We start from the raw sequence: 20,728 nt of genomic DNA, 5'->3' as shown, positions 1-20,728 counted from the left end.
TGATTTAAGCTTCCTGCTTATTTAGTTCTTCAAAAATATTATTCTTTGCCAAAGCGGCAGTTTAAACTGATAATCTTGTATCAGGGGAATTTCTCGGGAGTAAGCGGGCCATTCAAAGTACGACGTCTTGCCTCTCAAGTCTTGAAATCTGCGTTTCATAAATTACACGGTATGAACCAGGCGATGGGTGGCCAGTTTTCCTGAGGAGGAGGGCATCTGTAGTGCTGGGAGCTCAGCTGTGTGCCCCCAGTTCAGGTGACTGGAAGCTGTCCCCGCAGACGTACACGGGAAGGCAGGCAGCAGAAGTACCGGACTGTGACAATCACAACAGCAGACGCAAGTGGCTGGAGCCTGGTGTGTGACCCGTGCGGTATTGTCTTGAAACATATGTAGTACCGCGGCAGCCAGCACAGATGGCAGGAGCATGGAAGGAAACCCGATGGGAAGTTTGATTTAGCCGCAATTGCCTCCTCTCCTTTTGTTATGTCATTAGTGGTATACTGAGGAACCAGAACAATAAAGACACACTTTGGGAGGATATAATGGTTCAGCAGTGAAAAATGTTAATGAAGTGTTGAAAAAAAGCTTTTCGGAGTGGAGTGGTTGCATATCAATATATTGCCTTTTTAATGGGGAAGGTTCCCTAACATTAATGGGCCTGCATTTGATTTAATGCAAAAGGTGCTGTCTTTCAGCTCTAAGCAGGCAGAAAGCGGGAAGGGAAATGAGAAGAAAAATGCATGGTTCTGTATTTAAAGTAAACATTAGTAGACTTTATGAGCTGTGACTGTAGTGGACAAAAGAAGGATGTATGAAGTCATATAAAATAGATCCCGAGAGATCAATTTAATGTTTAAAGCCTAGGGAAAAAAAAACCCTTTAAACTTGCATAGATTGCAAAATTTCCAGTCAAGTGACACAAAGAAAAAAAAGGGAGGAATGTTTGGAGAACTGCGTGAAGCCCTGTTTGTGCTGGAGCCGTTGTACAAGGCTGGTGCCTGGCCAGCTTTAGTCAAAGCAGACCGAAAGCTCTGACATTTGGCCAGAGTTCATTGTTGGATGTAGCTGAGATTATCCGAACTACTTTATCACTAGGTAGCTGATCCAATGAGCTGCTTTAGGATCCTAAATATTGTAGTAGCCTCTAAAAGATCATCCTTTCCACTAGATTGGTGACCCATAGTAGTAGCTTAATATGGTAGACACAGTTTCTTCTGTGAGGAAGGCAAGAGAGACTTTAAACCCATTCAGTTAGCTGGCACTTTCTTCTGTTCTCCTGCGTCTCAGTCTGCACGATCTCTCTTTCCCTGGAAAGCTAACCTTATATATGACATTGCTATCTCACGTTGCTGGACCATATACGCAAGAGCAAATGTATGATGGTGCAGCAGAGATGAGTTACTGCATGTCCTGACGTTACATATTTTACTTCAGTCTCCTTGTTAATTTGTGATGGCATATAAATACAAATTATTTAAGGGGATTTTCCATAATAGTGGCTGTTTCCCTTCAGTATGCATTAAATTATTCTTGAGATCAGACATCATTATTATTTGGTTCCCTCGTATATTAGTAGGAATTTTCTTTTTTATTTTAAGTGCCGCATCATCATGTGTTTATGCCTATAGCTAATAGCAAAACCATACAGTTTGCTTGGGGAAAGGATCCGTAGCTGCCTTGCTTCTTTCCCTTTTCCATTATACACCATATTAAAGAACTCGCACCCTTCAGGCTCTATTCTCTTGGTGCACAGGGAAGTGTGTGTGCAAATACCTGTGAATGGAGATGAGACTGTACCCTGGAGTAGATGTTTGAGCCCCATACATCCTTATGCTGCATAGAGGTGTCTAACACTGCGGAACTAGCTGATGGAGCAAGCAGGCTGTGCGTTGTTTATTTTAGGAGATAATGGGCTATAGCAGGTAAAGGGGAAAATACCTGCTACATGGTGCATTCAAATGTAATCTTCTCTTTATTGTCATTCTGAGCATTGAATAGTTCAGCTAAGCATATGGAATTTGCAATGAAATGCCACCCAAAATAGTCTATAAATATTTTTATGGCTGGTAAGGGGTAAGAAATCTTTAAAGCACAACATGCTGCCTTGTCTGTGCCTCCTGGCCAGCTGTCAGACAAATAGAAATGGGTGCAGCTGCAGCAGTGTCTATCCTCGTGGCTGTGAAGTGCTCAGATGCAGATTCAATCCAAAATAAAGCTGTCCCAGAGCAAGGTGCCTCATACAGTAACACAACGTGTGTGTGTTAGGCTTCAGTCAAAGCACAGCAGCTCTTTGTGCTGGAAAATGATTTGACTAATAGTTTTAAAAGTCATTTTGCGCAAGTTAAATATTTACTAACTGACTGTTGCTGACCCCAGCTCTAAATATCAATCTGTTTCTTAGGTTAGACCTGCCTTGTGAAAGGTGATGTTTTCTTGGCTGACTGGTTGCTTCCTTCCAGGACTGATTACCAGTGACTGGGGAGAAGTGCAAGGGAGCTAAGTCCTAACTTTCCTTTCCCAGTCTCTCAAATACGGAATAATAGAGAAACAGGGCTGGAAAACCTGGAGAACTTCTGTAGTGTATTTCCCTGCTCCAAGGAAAAAATCGTCTCTTCTTATTTTTTCTCAGCCAATATTTGTCTAATTGTGTGGAGGCTGTGAACCTCAAAAGCAGGACTTTTAGAAGCAGAAGCTCACTGAACCAAACGGCAAACGTGGATGGATGTGACCCCTGAGGGGACGTCAGAGACTGAACTTGGGTCCTTGCCTTGCTCCCTGTCAGCGTGGTTAAGGGCTACCTGAGATGTAGGTCCAGCTGAAAGGATTTGTGCTGGGTGAACCTTTAACCAGACATTGATGTGTTTTTAAAGTCTTCCTATGATGAAAGCTTCACCTACTTACACTAGTGATCTCCTGATAGCTAGCCTGAACCTTTTTGCTTGTAGTTTAAGAAAAAAAATAATATAGTAGATATTGGATAATAGATATGCCAGCAAGCTAGTGTGAAAAGACTACAAAGGATGTACATCTGAAGCTGTTAACTTCTTGTTAACACTTGTTAAATTAACAGCAGCAAGAAGGATGTAAGGTTAGCAGCAGGGCTAGTGCAGAAATGTGATAGATAATGCTGTGGATTAGTTGTCAAACTGACGCTCTGACTCAGTGTTAGGATTTGTTGTGTAGGAGGTTCCTGTGTCAAGTTGTTCAGGTATCACCAGCAATGGGCTTAGAGTCAGCATCGACACCACTTGCCGTCATCTCAGTGTCAGACTCTGTGTGCATCTGTGACTGCCTCCATCCCTAGGTAAAACTCTCCTAAGTTAAGGGTCCTATCCCTCCTAAGATAAGCGGTCCTATCCCTCTCTTGCCTTCTACTCTCACCCCCCTCACGTAGGGAAGCCGAGCCCATACAGCTGCCTTGCCTTGCCTTGCCTTGCCTTGCCTTGCCTTGCCTTGCCTTGCCTGTGACCCCATGCCAGAAGTCTGAGTTCTGCCTTGGTTGGGTTCATGCACCACGTTCTGCGTGTGGGATAAACTTGGAGAACCTGAACCTGCAAGTTTTCGGAATCCACTGCAAAATCAGCACATCGGCTCATCAGCAGCAGTTCTGAAGAGGAGCCTCTTCTGCTGCTTAGGTAAGCATCTCCACGTATTCAGAGTGAAGAGTCACTGCAGATGCATGATGTTTTTTGAGTAAATTCATTTCCTGCCAGTTCCGTGAATGCTACATCTTACAATATGAAGAATTATATTAATTCAGGAATTTCTTTTGCTTTTCCAGTCTCTTATGGTAGACAGTATTTGACGATGGAATCCTGTGCTGTTTGCGTTTTTTAATTGGTGCTCTCTTGGATTACCAAGAATTTTCTTAGTTATTGTTTGAATATCTAATCCTTTTTGTTGTTTCCAGAATACGTTCACATAACTGAACTTGCACATAGTAGTACTAAAGCAGGTGCCACTTATATTATGGTACATTTGTCTTCTTATTTCCCATTCCAAGATGTTTGTTTTTAACACTCAAAAATTTGCCTCCTGGACTTTTAATGTGCTGCTCTTACCTTAAAGGTTTTGGATGAGGAGGAAAAGTGGGGAAATGAGTTTCAAGTAGGTCTTCCGTAAAGAAATTTTGAAAAGCAGAAGGGTGAAAAGAACTCTTGCATATTTTTTGGTCACTCCAGTGGTGCACAAAGCTGTACAAAGCCAGAAATGGGGGCAGGAGTAGGCAGGACAAACCTGCACAAGAACTGCAATATATAGTCCTGTTTCAGTAAACTGTCGTGTCTTTATTATAAAGCTGTGTCTCATAGGGCTCTAAATCCTACAGGGTGATGAACTGCTCTCGGTGTTAGGTAACTTTTTAGGAAATTCTGATGATGTTCAGCACCTTTCAGCATTGCTCCTCACAACACCTTTTACATGGTGTGGAGACAGCAAGGTAGGACAGCTCATATTGCCTGACATAATGCTTCTCTAATCTACCTACTACCATATTTACCATATGGGAAACCCTCACCACCTGCTCCCCCCAAAAATGACCAACTCGCCCATTCTTCTTTGTTTAATGACTGCGCTAGGTTTACACTTGAGCTCTGTTTTTAAGTGTCTGACTGATCTCTTACAGAATCTTGATCTGATTTTATTCTATTATTTTAGAATAATAACTCTTTCTTCCATCATCCTCAGATCTCAAAACACCACGCTGTGGGCCAGCTTCCTTTCTTAATGCATTGTAATGATACTTTTGTTGCCAGAAACAGAGCAGCATTGCATTCTCATCTAACTGAATTAAGAAACATCTTTCAGTGAAGGTGTTACTGTGCTTTGAGAGTTATATAGAGCCTCATGCCAGGTCTAAGTTTATAGGATTTCCTCAGGGTAAGAGCATATGAAGTCAGTGGTAAACTTTGTACTGATTTCAGCACTACCAGGATAAACTGATGTGCTGAAGAGTAATGAATGAAAATGCACAAACATATCCACAGTGTTTCTGTTTGATCAGCCTAATAACCTACTAATGAATGGTTTGCAGACATGTCTTATTCCAAAAGGTCATATATTGTAGTTAATTTACACTCAAGGGGATAAATGATTATCAAAAAACTCACCATTGTCTGTGTTTTTCTTGAAAGCAGTTTTGTTCCACTCTTGAAAGTATTTTCAATTAAATAAGTCTGCCTTCATGCACATTAAAAATTGTGATAATCCTAGACAAACTTGGAATTGGCCTTTTCTCCAACTACTATGCAGCATTTACAGTAATGTTGTCATACTGGTGTGAGTTCTACAATAGCTTCTTGACAGATACATTTGTCTTTTCCATGCCAAATCTATTAACAGTACTTGTCTGTGCTGCTATTTTTTTATAACCAAGGATAATGTTTTTACACATAATCAAAGTTTTTCTCTTCATTAACATTCCTTGTTCAAGACACCCTTGTTATCAAAGTGCCTTGAACTTGGTTCATGCATCCAGAAAGAATAGGTGAATGGAGGTGAGGAAGGCTTACAGAGCAAATATCCTACCTGGGCTGGTAGTGACTTGTTTCCTAGCTCAATTCTGGAGCCTTTTACTTGGCACCTGGCAAATAGAAAGGTCTACAAGCAGCACTGTTATTCCTTTCTTGAAGGCACTGTTCCCTTTGGTAGTCTGGATTTCTTTTGCACACTTTTCTTCTTCTTCAAAGGAAGCGAACAGTCCTTGCTATTGAGGTGTGTGCATGCAGCTCTTCCACTGCTTGTACCTTGAACTCAAGCACCTAGCAGAGCACTTTGCTTATCCTGTTTCTAGTAAACGGGTCCCTCATATTCTTCTTTCTCTTTTCAGCCTTTTTAGTAATCTTGAATGGCTGCTTCAGGTCCCTTAGTATGAAGCATCAACATGTGGCTGTGGTACACTGCAGCATTATATACATTGCTAACAAGAGTCTGCTGTGCGGTGCCTGCCTCCAGGGCCTCTGCCCGAGTCTTGCGCTATAGTATGTAGGGCCAGACTGAGCAAACTTCAGAGGTTTTTGTGTGGCCTGAGGATTTCCAGGCTCTTGCCTGGCTAGGCTGTCTTTCCAGGTACTGGATGCTTTGGCAAGAGAAAGGTTCAGCTGCGTAGTGCTTAAAGAAAAGGTGCAAACACTGGGATCAAAGCCTCCGCTTCAGGTAAGTTAATGAAAACCAGGAAGCATGACCGGAGAAGATAAGGAGTGCTAACAACGTATGAAGGGACTGGCAGAAAAGCTTGGGAACCAGCAGCAGAAGGTTTAATAAGAGTCTAATATGGACAAGTCTCTCTTGAGTTAGCATGAACTTATATGCTGCATAACTAAACCGAATTTGATCTGTCAGGATAAGGTTATGGCAGCCCAGTGATTTGTGCTACATAGTCATTATGCTGTTGATGCGGTGTTTGGACTGTAAAACCAGGAGCTGCTGTGCTGTGGTCTTCAGAGAACTGAGTTCAACTTGGCTGTATCCCAGGGGGTCTGTTGAGACTCTCTGTAAGCTCTTGATTTTTCCCTTTCTCTTTTGAATCAGTGAAGTTACTGTCTTGAGGAAGGTAGGACCTGGGTAACAGAAACCTATATATAGGTAGAATGGGGGCAAGAGAAACCCAGAAGACATTTATGGAGCTGTTTCTTCAATTCGTTCCAACCGCAACAGAATCATATGCTTAGGCTACTCCGGTCTTTAACAACTTAAAAGAAGGTGATTCTTCAGCACAACCTGTTAGAAGATTCCTTGAAAGAACTGGGTAGTTTATTCATCAAAAATCAAATTTTTAATAGTGAGATCTAGATAATGATGAGCTGCATGAGTTGCCTTGGTAACCTACTGCCTCAAAAGTCTTATGCATAGCTTTAAGACTTAGAGAGGGGGGGGAATATGGAAAAATAATCAGTATGCAGAGAAATGTCCATATTTGTCAAAGGGACAGAACTGGCAGAGAACTTTTTGTCTAATCAAATTCCAGGATAATTTTTTTTTGTTTTTTTTCACTGGAGTGGACAATAAAAACTATGGTGATGCTGGATCCAGCTCATGTGAAATGAGGTGCTTTTTTTCTTTCAGACAAAACCAATATCTGTCCCGAATTAGAACAAAAAATACAGCAAAAATGTGATCTCTTTTGGTTACCATATAGAGGCCAGATCAAGAATCAAGATCTAGCATTTCTTTTCCGTAGATGAGGTGCAGAAGTATCACTAGCTCTACTCTATTTCCTTTCTCTTATGAGAAGCCCTGTGTGTTTAAAGCACAAGAATCAGTGGTTTCCCAATGGCAAAAAATGCTGGTTTTTGTAGAACATTAAATCACTTAGTTTGTGATGACCAGCTGTGTGCTCTGATTTAGAAGCATTTCAGGGGCACTTTCCCTGGGAGAGCTTGTGTGCATGGTTTCCCAAAAAGCTTTTCTCTTCATTGGTGATGAGTTGTTAGGAAGACAGATAGAAACACAAGGCTTTTGTGGAGCTTTCTCTGTCTTCTAGAGAAGCCTAGCAATTAAAAAAGTTAGGAGGCTGACTTCAAAACAGGTATTTCTCCGCTCCCTTTCCTGTAAATGATTGTGTATTAAGGATCTGCTTTTGCATTAGGGTGTGGAGTGTAGCCTTAAAAACTTTTTAAAAAGGTTTATTCCTGTCATAAGGTTGGAATATAAAGAGTTGGCTGGAGCTAACAGCAGGCCTGGGTTTCTGAATAAATGAAACTGTACACAAGAATGAAAGAAATTAATGATATCCAAGTTTGTGCTTTGAATTAGAGTTGTGCAATTGCGGGAGTGTAGATTTTGTTTCTTTCTTTTCTTTTTGTTTCTTCTCTCAGCATTCCCTTCTCAGTGCTAGAAGATAAGGAAACAATGGAAAAAAACCCAAAACGCTTCACTTAAATGGAAAACAGAGATAAGACAATAGAGGAAAATGTCTTCCTTAATTAATGCCGTGGAAATAAGATACACCAGTTGACAACCACATCTCAGTGACTGCACAAGTCACAACCAGTTCACTGCGTTGTGAATTTTATATACTGTTTAATGTTTCTATGCAGCGCCTGACATTTCAGTAAAAAAGGTCTGATTCTTTTGCTGCTCTTCAGGAAGGACTTGAATCAATCTACCTAATCAATTTTAGGTATTTATAGGTAGCAGCTAAGGAAGGCTGGTATCAGTGAGATGCTAAACGCTGCATGAGTGCAAGGAATCAGGCCTAGTAAGTCTTCTTGATTCTAGTGTTGGGGGCTTTCTGCTGCATAGAAAACAAAAAAACCTGCATGTGTTAAAGAACTACATAGGATTTAAGTTGCTCATGTGTGTTGCAGTGCAGTCACAAAGTTACTGCTGGACCCGAGTGTCAAAAAACCCCACTGTCAAAATCAAACTGTAATGAAAACAGTGCATACGCAAAAGTGTCCTATTGCTTTGTTCTCTATTAGAAAATAATTCATACTGTACAATAATAGAAGCCGATTATAATGGTCTCTTATTTATTGACATCTTTCTCAAACAGCTAGCAAAACAGAGAATTGGTATAACTGCTCATATTTTATAATGCCTCTCTTTTTATTAACAGATCAGTAGCTGCACTTCTGCAGAGAGGATAATAACTTTTGAGTCAGGAATTAATCTGATATAATTTGATTGCTTGGGACTCTTATCAGTCCCTTCAATTGCTCAGCTGCTACTGCGTATTTAACAATTGCTTCCTAGCCCATGCCCATTATTCACCTCATGGTTTTTCTGCCTGGCTTTGGTTGTCCTCTCTTTCAGCTGTCTGCCACCACAAGGGCTAAATAGGTCTATTATGAAATACGAAAAACAATTTGCTCATCTCCCCAAAACAACTGCAAAGAACATCTGTTTTCGTTGCTGGTATAGCTATTTCCAATCAATGAGCATGCCTTAGAATCTTCTTTAAGGGCTAAATTTGTTTGTGGAGTAAAGTTGAATTCTACTCTTGCCCATATTGGGTAGGTACTCCACAAGTAAACTCCTTATTTTTTATAGTAGAGCTCAGAGCAAATGTGTTACTTGAAATCAGAGGGGGTGTGAGATGTGGTTTTTCCAAATCGATCTGAGTAATACTTTTAGCATATTTCATCTGTAGATATTGATTAAGTCCTGGGTGGGTTAAAGCGTAATGCCGGGCATACTCAGCATGTTACAAGGGGCAATCAAAATCTTGCAGCTTTAGCATGGTGAATCAAATCATATTAACTTTGCCATAGCAAAGCTGGATGAGTTCATACCAATGTATTGGAATCAAGGTAGCAACTTTGCTACATCAAAGCACAAATAAAAACATATATTTGATAAACGGCACTACTAAATAGAGCCATTGACAGAAACACAAGGAATAAAGCTGTAGGGAAAACCAGTAACAATACAAACCAGAGATCCTATTACATTATCTGTTTCATTATCTTGTTGAATGCCATGTATTAAGACTCCTGAAGAAAATTAGGCTTGGTTATGACGGCTCTTGGTTTTCATAGATGTTTTCATAATTGTTACAGCAATTGATAACTCTTCTGTGTTTAGTCAGCACTAGATGCCAAATGCACTCATCTAATGATTCCTGTCAAGTTCAAATATATGAGGAGGTGTATTTTTTCAGACTCATTTTACATTAATTTGGCATATAAACAAATTTTACTGGGTTAATTTATTTTAGGAAAAAGTATTCTTTTGTTTTAAAGGCCTATTTCACGTTGTGAATTGCCAGACATAAATGTGAAACAGTACTCTTTTTTTCTTCAGGTGTTTCGTTAATAGTACTAAAGACATGGGAAGGGAATAAAGACATGAAAGCAAACTTTTGAAGGACCTGCTCTGGCAAGGAAGGATGAGCATGACTTTACATAGTAATTTCTAAAACTAATATGATTGTAATTTGAAATATGAAAGTAAGCACTGTGCACTCAAATTCAAATTTGTTAACCTGCTCATACAAATGAAATTATACAGATACATAACTATATTTACTGTGTCCCACACAAGCTGGTATTATTTATTATTATTATTATTATTATTATTATTATTATTATTATTATTATTATTATTATTATTATTAAACTGGCTAAATGTCTGTAATGTAGTCTTTAAAACTAACAATGTGATGGGTATAGGACCTTCCTAATCTGAAGAAACTAAAGGTGCTAAAACCCTTATGAGAGTTGTTAGCATTTTGCTGATTTGAGCCTTTGTAAAAGTTCTCATTAGAGGCCAGTGTAAGGCTTTACCTAGTCCTTGTGATGCAACAGAAATCAGAATGCATCTTCTGTAATGAAGTCTGTCTGCCCTCTGATTTAAGGTTGCCCTAACAGACTGTATTAAACAAAAAAAAAGTTATTAGATGTTAAAAAAGGCAACATTATGCAGTGATGGTAATCTTCGATGATATCATAAATACCTGTCTGCCGTTAAAGACAGTCCGTTGTATAACCGTGTTGGTTCATCTTGATGAAGAGAGAAGGGTGCAATCAATCAAAAATAATACCATGTCATAGCAATACATGTCAAACCTAAAATAGCATCTCTAATAAAGATCTCTAAATGCAAATAAAGATATCACCAGTTGTTTTACTGGGTAGGGACTGACTTGCAGTCCCTTCATTTTCTGCTTGCACAGCTTGCCTGATGTGACCTGATGATTGCTTATATTGGCATCAATTTATTTGCTGACAACCCATTTTGTCTGTTTGAATCACCCATTTTATCAAACTAATTTTCTGTTGTTGCAATACTGTCTGCTGATTTAAAAAAAAAAAAAAGGCTGCTCAAAATATGAATGCTTTTCATCCAGGATGTTTTGCAAGTCTCAAGGTATATTGACAAGGTATATTGGCCGGTTTTTACAGACTGAACTCCTGAGAGTCTCAGCAAGTCAAAATTCCATTTGTACAGAGCTGCACCTCTGCTGGGAGAATATGAAGGTACCCATGGGTGCATTTTAAAAGAAATTATATATAGGGATTGGAATCTTTATGTAAAATCAGAGCTATCATTCCTCTCATTTGGTCTAAATTAACAAATAACTGAAATTGAAGCCAAAGTCATGTTGTTTGACCTTTTGTTTTAATTCAGAACAGTCTGATTGGCAGCCCATGAGGCAGATATGACTGGATATAAAATGCTTTTTGAGATGTGGCCTTGCTCAGAGGATGGAGATAAAGACAAATGATTCCTGGCACTGCAAGAAGCCCAAAGCTGTCAAACCATCCTAGTGTGACTGTGTAGGCCTTGGCACTAAGGTCTGTGAAGTACCCTCTGTATCTGTGGGCTTCTGGCCCTGGGAAATGCCAAGTCTGGAGAGGAGCTGTGCTGGTTTTGGCTGGGATAGAGTTAATTTTCTTCATAGTAGTTAGTATGGGGCTATGTTTTGGATTTGTACTGAAAACAGTGTTGTTAATACAGGGATGTTTTAGTTGTTGCTAAGTAGTGCTTGTACTAAATCAAGGACTTTTCAGCTTCCCCTGCTCTACCAGGTGCACAAGATGCTGGGAGGGGGCACAGCTGGGACAGCTGACCCCAACTGGCCAAAGGGCTATTCCATACCATATGGCGTCATGCTCAGCATATAAAGCTGGGGAAGAAAGAGGAAGGGGAGGACATTTGGAGTGATGGTGTTTGTCTTCCCAAGTCACCGTTACACGTGATGGAGCCCTGCTTTCCTGGAGATGGCTGGACACCTGCCTGCCCATGGGAAGCAGTGAATGAATTCCTTGTTTTGCTTTGCTTGTGTGGCTTTTGCTTTCCCTTTTAAACTGTTCTTATCTCAACACACGAGTTGTCTCACTTTTACTCTTCCTATTCTCTCCCCCATCCCACCGGGGGCAAGAGAGCGAGCGGCTGGGTGGGGCTGAGCTGCTGACTGGGATTAAACCACGACAGGAGCCCATGATAATTCCCCAAAAGTGGCGTCTGACCCTTAGCAAAAGCAAGGCTATGCTGTTGCAATTTAGTGGCTGTGTGTGTTGGCTCTGTGACTTGAAATAAGTGTTACAGTCTGATAAGTAACTAAAATGTGGCTTTTATTCCAGCAGTCTTACAGGTTTTTTAAGACCTGCATAAGAAATCAGAGTGGTAGCAGAGAAGGAATGAGAACTAAGTGTTCACAAAAGATAATATGAAGGCTGCAAATCTAAGGATGAAAGAGCTAGAGAGAGTGTCAAAGGTAGTGGGACTCTGTGAAAACTTAAGTGGGATCTTACTTCATGTGACTGCAACTTTAATGTTTACCAATAACTTTTTGCCCCTATTTCCATACTGCTGAAATGGAGGACTGCTTCGGACCTGTAAGGAAATTACTATACCACGTTCAACTGCATTTCCCTTGATTAACTTTAATAATAATCCTTAGGAGTGAAGTAATCCTTATGTTTGATTTGTTCAGGAATTCCGTTTGTGCAGTTGCTGAGACCAGGGGAGCAAAAGGGAAATGAGGGTGGTATTTCAGTGTCCTTTCTGAACCTTCATGTAGATTTAGGTTAGGCTGCCAGTGATGTTTATGTTTGGTTACTGTTGAGTTGGGTTTTGTTTTGTTTGCAGATTCATAGTTTTGGGATTATTTAAAGGTTAAGTATTCATGTGGAAACTGTGCTACTACTGTGCTATTCCTTGTTTTCCAAAATGTGTCCATGGGACACATGCCTATGGGAATGATGCTGAGTAGCTTCACATATTCATGCCCCATTTTTGGCCATGAGTTCACAGTCTGTGTATGAACAGATAGCTCCCATCTGGCCCCTACTTGAAGTCCTTTAGATGAAAGCAGATAACTGTCCTGGGGTCTGAAGATTTAAATCCTTTACTGAGAGGGTGAAGGGGACAGCAGACACCAGACCAGTTGCAAATGTTTAATTTTGCTTAGATGCCTTTGCAGTGTACTAACTGTAAGAGTTCCAGCAAAGGTCACTATAAATTGAGCGTGTACTCAGATGAAATAAGCTCTCACATCAGCCAGAATGTAATTTTTCTTTTAGCTCCTTTTTAGAGCTCCTTATTTGTCAAAGAGAAAACTAAATATATTAAGAGAATTAATACTGCAGATTTCCTAGAAGCATAGAACCATCACAAATTTTGCTAGAAGAAAAGAGCAATCACCTAGCTATTTGCACTACTGTAAGAGTTGTCCGTAAGCAAAAGAGGCATGGTTTCCTAGTAGTGTGTGTAGATGATAGGAATTCATTGTCTTCTTCTTTAGTACCCCCCCATCCCTCCATCTCCCCTCTTCCCCCCTCCCCCAAACTAGCCTCTCGGTGCTCTCAGTGGAAACAACTATTCTAGGATCACTACTGAGTGTAGGGTACTTACATCTCCTGGGATTTGGGATAACATTTTTTGGTTGAGAACAAATCAAAACCAAGTTATAGGAAGTGGTAATAGAAACCCCTTTGCCCGTTCTGCGCAATTAGTGCTGCTGTTGCTGCGCTGGACCATAATGGACTTCACCTTATAGCACTTTCATAGCTCTGGTGTTCGCTTGTTGGAGAGCATAGTCAGGAACCAAAACAACTTTTACGTGAAAATACTTTCCTCCATCTCCGCTCTGCTCCACATATTTTCCTTGATATAAGCTAAAGAAATCCCAGACCAAAACGCTGGTTTCAGCTCTGCTGGGGAAAGAAATTAGAGCCCTTGGTTGCTAGTCCATGCAGAGATGTTTTTGTGGTACGTCTCAGATCACAAACTTTAGTGTGTTATAGCAATGTGGCAGTAACTTGAATTTCGACTGTGAAGCTTCGTACTGTCTCACAGATGTTTTACACTTAGCCTAAGGCAAACAACAGCATTTAACCTTTGAGCTTAAGCACAGTGTGGTCTGAAACAGTGGTGGTGGTATCAGGTAGGTAGAAGGAGGTGTCCTGCTACGCTACCACATTCAGAGATGTGTTCAATCCTAAGGTATCACTGGTCTCCATTCTGCCTTTCTGTGTTACGTGTGGTCAGATCCTCTGTGTTTTATGGGACTCGTCCAAGAGTGTCTGGGAGGAAATAAACTGCTTTTGTTAAAACCCATTTAGGTCAAGCTGTGGTGCAACCTAGTTCAAACATAAGGATGTTTCCACTGTGAGTAAGCACAGTTGTGAAACAGTTGCCAACTTGTGAAGGTGGACTCAGTCAATGAGACAGTTTCAACTCCTACTCATACTATTGCCCTGGATGATTGCCTAGTCTCCTTGCTATGATCCAAATCTGTGTTTGGGGATGTCCTGATTTGCATAGTATTGATGTGATAGACTTTGTAGCTTTAAGGTCTCTATTGCTTGCTGCAGCAGAGATCCCGCTTTTGTTCTGATATGTTGGGTTTCGTTTTGTACAAACGGAGGAGACACGCTGCCTCCGGTTAGTAATTCAGAGTGCACTGCAAGCCCCCACTGTTTGCGGGGAGGTTGTGGAAGCAGAAGCTGCCGGAGCATCCCTCCCTGCCATCCGACGGGCTCAGCCATCGCTGCGTCCCTTCTGGGGACAACGCACCATCCCTATCCCTTACCAGCCACCAGACAGTTTGCTGGCGGGTTCCTGGGGAGGCATGGTTGGGGGGAGAGGGTCTCCACTCCCTCCAGGCCACGTGCTCTGATGGGAAGGCTTCTTAAATTGAGCATTTGTGCGCTCCCATGCTAGCACAGTCTGATCTTTGATTTGCATATGTTTGCTTGCATGGGGCAAAAATGCAAGAACGCTGGAGAAGCCCTGAATTTTTGGGGTGGGAGTAGTGCTGTTTGTTTTTCTGGTTGTTCAAAAATGTCCAAAGGCATTAGTTGGAATTTATAGTTGAAATATATCCTGGTTTTACGTCTGAGGTAGCAGCTAATTTTTATAATTAAGCTAAAACCTCTACAGACTAAATACTGTGAAGGTCATGATGAAAGATTGTTAAATGCAGAGTTAAAAATAGTGATGTTAAACCAGTAGCTTAATAGTAGGAAGCAGAAATCAATATACGTTAAAATATTACGCTATATGTACCAGACAGCTATTCACCATATACTGGGAGGTGAGCAGCATTGCTTGGCTAACGTTACGGTGTTGCAGAGTTGCTATGGCAATATCAAACCAATGAATAAACCACATCACAGAGACAGGGAGGTGAGTAAGTGTGAAATTGATTCAGTGGAACACGGGAATATGTAGGAGCCAAATTGGTCAAGATAAAATTTCTGGTAGGAAAATCTATTTCTTTTCACACTTCCGATATTTTATTATAATGACTTTTCAAAAAAATGAAATCTGATAGGCATTTTTTTCCACCATAAACTCTTATGCATTTTTCATCTGATGCTATGTGTGTGTTTCAACATATATAGGGCATTTAAGAAATGTATCCGTGTGTAATGAATATAGCTAAATATAAAAAAAGTACATAATGTTTTTTAAAGAAATAAAAATAATTGGTAGTCATAAAATCTAAGTAAGATAAATTGAGTACGAGTTCTGTTATCAGCTGGAAGCTAATATTGTAGAAGTTGTATTTGAAAGCATGTTTTCAAATACATCAGGCTCAAACTTGTTCTTTATTTCTAAATGTGCAGTATAGTGATATAATCCACAGAAATGTCCTAGAAACAATATGCGTTTTGGAGAGCACATTGCTATAACAAAAGACAGATATCTGTGCTTAGAAATGGATTGTACAAATATCGATCATGCTTTATTGCCCAATTTTGTGATTTATGTGACCAGCAGTATTTGGAATGTCTTTGGGAGAAAATCTTCCTTCTTTTTTTCCAATTATTTTAAAACATTCTGTGAAAAGAATAATTATACTAAAATGTGCTATTAGCGGTATATTTCTGTTACCTAGGGAAAATAAAATACATATCAGGCATGTTTTTAGGATTTATGTTTTACTAATTCATCTCAGTTCAGTTGGGCGATCAAATAATGATGAAGGTTTTAATCCTGGGAAAGGTCCTGTTGCAGAGGACTAGAAGGTTAGTTTGTTGTGTATGAGTTATAAATGTTACAAATTGACATTTGTTTGTGTAAGGCATAAAGAAATCTATTTTTAGAACATTCTTTAGGCTGTCTGCTAGTTTTGGGCAGGAAGCATGCTTCTGTGAGGTTCAGTGCTTGTAGTTCATATGCTATTAATTTGATCTAAACATGCTATTTATTTATAGCTTAAAAAAAAATCTGAGGTTTTACATGTGCTTTTCTGTTTCATTCCCATCTCCCCCTGTGAGTCTACTTTTATGTCCAAGCCCTTTTTATTTGTTCGTGAAGAAAAATGTGTATGATAACAATCCTAAATTAAACAGCATTAAGTTAAATTTTACTTTATCTTTTAAGATGTCAGAATGGTCTTATCAAGTACAGTCAATAAAATGAAGAATGTAGTTTGTCTAAAGTACTACTGTGTCACGTAAAAGCCACTGTGCTACTGCTTTGGTTTATTTAGTTCAAAGCAGAACGGAATAGCTCAATTTATTTACAGACCAGAAACCAATATTTGGTGGCATTTACCCTTTTGGCTTAGATTTTAGAGAACAACAATTGCCAAATTATTGGCAAAGAAGTTGCTGACTGATGCTTTTTACATTGGGATGGAATGGTAAGGTGAAGACAAACACAGGGTGAGTGTTGGCTGAACACCAAAGCTTTTGTGATTTGGGGTTTTAAAGATAGGAATAAAGCTCTTCTGTGACACAATAACATCCTGGAGTCCTTCAATTACACATTTTCCTGCATTTTCCTGCAAGTGTTAAGCTCTGACTAAATATTGTTCCTAAACTCAGTTCATGTGGTGGCGAGCAGCTGCATCTCAAGAGATTGTGTTGTTTTCTAATGTGAACCGAATCCCCAGATTAATTGAGCAAACCTAGATAGATCAAGGTTAAACAAATAATATAGGCCAGGAGCTATGTGTTGTACACCATATACGCATGAAGTGTCTTTCTTCGTTTGTCACGGACCATTTTAGCTGTACTCAGCGTACGAGACCGGCCACGCGCTGGTACCCAGCACGGGCTTTGCAGAGGCAAAGCTGTCACCGTGGAAGCTCCTGCCCGCTGCGTGGCCCAGCCCACCCGTGCGCGCTCCTCCAGCTACGCCGATGGCAAGGCTGGCCTGGATGAGATCAGGCATGCGACTGAAATAGTGGAAATGCTATCTTTGAGGGAAGGTGCTTTCGGAAGAGGCTCAGTTTTCCACCTACTGCTTTGACTTTCTCACTTTTGGTGCAGAGGGTGCCAAACGTGCAGAAGATTTGTTGCTGGTTTGAAAGCAAAGGAACGTCTATTCCAAGAGGTGTCTGTTTGAAAGCCTGCTTATTAGCAGAGCTTGGGAAGTAGCCCAGTGTGTGCACAACTGCTGTGCCGCTGCAGACAGTGGTTCTCTTCCAAAATCCTCAGAAGCAGTTTTTAAAGCCCAAGTTCTTAGGGAGACAGACATGGCTAAGAAACAAGCCTTTGGGGCAGGGAAGGAAGAAGTATCTCTTCAGGAGGCCAGAAGCACGCCCCAGATCAAGTGGGTTTCTTTTTTCAGAAATGCACATTGCTTCACCTTCAGCTTTTTATTTCAGCTTTCATCTCCTGTAAAATGAAATTACTTAGGTTATCTGCCCTGAGTGGGCAAGCCAAGATAGCTTTCTATCCCCATCCATGAGTGGAAAAAACTATATCAAACTAGTGGTACCTCCTCTTCCTGCCCTCTGAAGCAGATGGTGACAAGGGTTCATTTTGGCAGAAGTGTGTATCCAGTCTTGTATCATCATAAGTGCTGTCTGAAGTGACGAGTGCGTATCCTTCCTCAGCAGCATTAGTGTCCCCTTGCTGGCAGCTCTCACCGTTGCAGCGCGGTGCTCAGAGCTATACCTGTAACAGCACACACAGAAACGAAAGGGTGCAGGTTAGGAGAAATGCATGCAGGCACCCCCTCTGGGTAAGCAGTGGGGCTAGACACCATATGACACTGGAAATTTTCTTCTCTCTGGACCACCTTCGGGTGCGTGATGCCCTGCGCTGTGTAACTTATCTTCATGCCAGTCCTTCCAATAAAACTCCTGGGTATGGGCATAATGAATGCATGGAAAAAAGTGCTGTCTTTACCCCAGTAGCTAACTACATGTACAGTCCAGAAAATCCTGATCTGTATGCTTTGCAAGATTCAACAGGATCGAAGTGGCATTTTGAGTAAACTTCTATTTGCTTTCTTTTATACAGAACTCAGCACTGATGTAGTCTTGTCCCATTCTCTGCATTTGAGGTTGGTCTCACCTTTCTCCATACAATCCCATGTGCCAGCAAGGGGGCACTGGGAGCAGCAGGGAGAGCCCAGCTCCCTCCGCAGCACCCACGGCTTACCTCAGCCCAGGGATGATAAAGGTTGGGAGCATGTTCAGCGTAAGCGGAGCCTTATCAAGGACTAATTCCTCTGAATGATATGGCTGTATAAGCCAAAAGGGCCACAGGGCAGAAGTCAGAGGGAGTCTGGGGAAGGCTGAGAAGCTTTTTGGCTTTACCTGGGGAATGTGTTTTCTGGTACCCACTGAGCAATTCTGGGAGAGTCTTTAGTCACTAATGCCCTTTGTATCTTCTTTGGGGTTGGTGACAGTCTCTTCCTGGCCCTTTTGGCACATCTGGCTCCTCCTTGAGCATAAAAGTTGCCTTGGAAGCTTCTCTGTAGGTTTCAGGAACATGTAGCCATTCATTTGGTAAATCACTTACTGCAGCCCTAGGTGCCAGCCACCACTCTTTCCTGCACAGTTGCCAGTGGTTTCTATGGTCTAGCTTCGGTCCTCTTTGAGACAGCTGGTTTCCTCCGTCATTCTTCTGTGCATCTGTTTGGTTAAGGCTGTATTTTCATAAGCTTTTCAGACAAGCTGCATCGCCTGCAGTTAATGTCTGTTTCTCAAAGGATCACATTAGCAGTTGATTTAATTAATTGATATAACTGTATTCCAAAAGCTTTTGTGCCAATATCTGCAGCTTAAATCTATTAGTTGGATGTTCTGTTCCTGCTAAATTGTTATCTTTTTGTACTGCACTACTGTAAAATGAATAAAGCAGAAGAGCGGCTTATATGATAGGTTAGGTGATGGAAATGAGAGCACAGATATAGCAATGAGTTTGCCTCTTCCCTGAGAGTTTAAAGAGAATCAAAGCACAGAATCACTGATCTTGTGACTGAATTGCAGTTGTGACACTACTTGGTGGTTCTTCTACAGTCCATGATACTCCATGATGCATCCTGCAGTCCTGGTTCCCTATCTGTTGAGACCAGAGGACCCACAGGAGTTTTTTGCTCCTACTTTCTGGCCTTGTCTTTCAAGAATCAGGTGACCTGTAGACTGTCAGCTCATCTGCTGGTAGTTCATGCATTGAGCTGAATTAGTAATGGCTTGAGGGCACTGCATTTCTGACCTTTCAGTACCGGTATTTGTGGTATTTACTGATTAACTTCAAAAGCATCAGATTTTTTTTTTTCCCTATGGTAGGGAACTTAGTGGATTGCACACACAATGGAGGATGGACTCCAGTGGATCAAAAAGCAGAAGATAAATACATTGGTCCCCAAGTTCAGTGTTACAATAACCTTGCTTGTTTCATTTAAGAACCCCAAAACACTAAACCAAATGTTGTGTCCTTTACGGCTATCTTCTTAAGCATTTGCAGTGCCTATACTTAGCAATGAAGCTGAAGTTTTAACTGTCTTCCACTTCTACATAAACATTTAGTGCCTGGTTTTCTGTGGGAAAGTCACAGTTTCCTTTCAAGGCTGGTGAGAATAGATGCTACAATACCTTTCCCAAGAGTGCCCCAAGATCTAGGTGGAAAGGTCCAAGAGAGTGTTTCAGCAGGGCAGAAGCCAGTGTTTGACCTGGTTTTACAGCCTTCCTGACTCTTCACTGAACTGAGCATTAGCTGATTCTGTGCTCCCGGTGAATGGTGCAGAGGGTGTGATCTGGATTACTTGGCATTAGAAAAATTGCAGGACATGCTTTTGCCAAATCAGGACTCTTGACTCTAATCCTGTATGAACTTCAACTGCTTTAATTACATGCTGATTACATCTTCCCTTTACCATTTCTATTAACTACAGCAGACTTCAGTTCTCGTTTTTAAAGTGCTATGAGGTATTACCCTTGCTCTTAAAACCCTGCCATGTTCCACATAATTGCTTGGCTGAATCTCTCTCTAGGAAAAATCATATAGGACTTGAAGACTTCCATGCAGATTAAGTGTTTATATGTGAACAAAGTTTTTCCTAGGAGATTCAGGATGTTATATATAGGCCTTAATATTTACAAATGTTAAACACTACAGGCTGTGAACATTGCTATGTCGGCTAAAATGTATTCTATTCAATAGAACAGGTAATTGCTTGTAGTGTAGGTCACTGGTGAGAAGTTGTTGTCACCACAGAATATGTACATACTTCTTAGAGGCATGTACTAATGAGTAAGTCAGTATTTCTTTTTAATTAGATTAGGTAGTTTTCTTTGTGGTATTGAGCAGAATTGCTAGGGTTCTTTTCCTCTGACAGAAGAACTTCTGGCTGCTTTTCATCTATATAAGAAGAAGTTATAATAATAGTTTTAGGTTAAATTAAATGTCCATAGATGTTCGTTGATATGCACTTGACTGCTGGGACAGAAAGTTATGGTTACTTTGAGCATTTAAATTCATTCTGAGTATGTTGTAATTCTTTCAGATGCAGCTGGGCAATATAGTCCATTCCATGTACACCTAAACAGGATTTGGAAACCCACAATCATTTCATAGAAGAGTATTTATGGAAA

General features: G+C 40.7%; 1 protein-coding gene across 2 annotated transcripts in view; it reads left to right on the top strand.

The window, feature by feature from the left end:
• MYO16 (myosin XVI) overlaps window positions 1-20,728 on the top strand; it is a 400,031-nt gene that overhangs the window by 18,446 nt on the left and 360,857 nt on the right. Inside the window, exon 1 of one of the 2 annotated variants that reach the window (XM_072849887.1) lies at window positions 3,544-3,635. The exons of the other annotated variant lie outside the window; for it this stretch is intronic. The gene's annotated coding sequence lies outside the window, so the exon portion shown is untranslated. Of the gene's footprint in view, window positions 1-3,543; window positions 3,636-20,728 lie in introns of those variants that run through there. 2 annotated transcript variants of the gene reach the window in all.

Source organism: Ciconia boyciana, chromosome 1, assembly GCF_034638445.1.
Source record: "Ciconia boyciana chromosome 1, ASM3463844v1, whole genome shotgun sequence".
Taxonomy (NCBI): Eukaryota; Metazoa; Chordata; class Aves; order Ciconiiformes; family Ciconiidae; genus Ciconia; species Ciconia boyciana.
The sequence above is the reverse complement of the archived record's forward strand: the minus strand, read 5'-3'. Positions and strand labels throughout refer to the sequence as shown.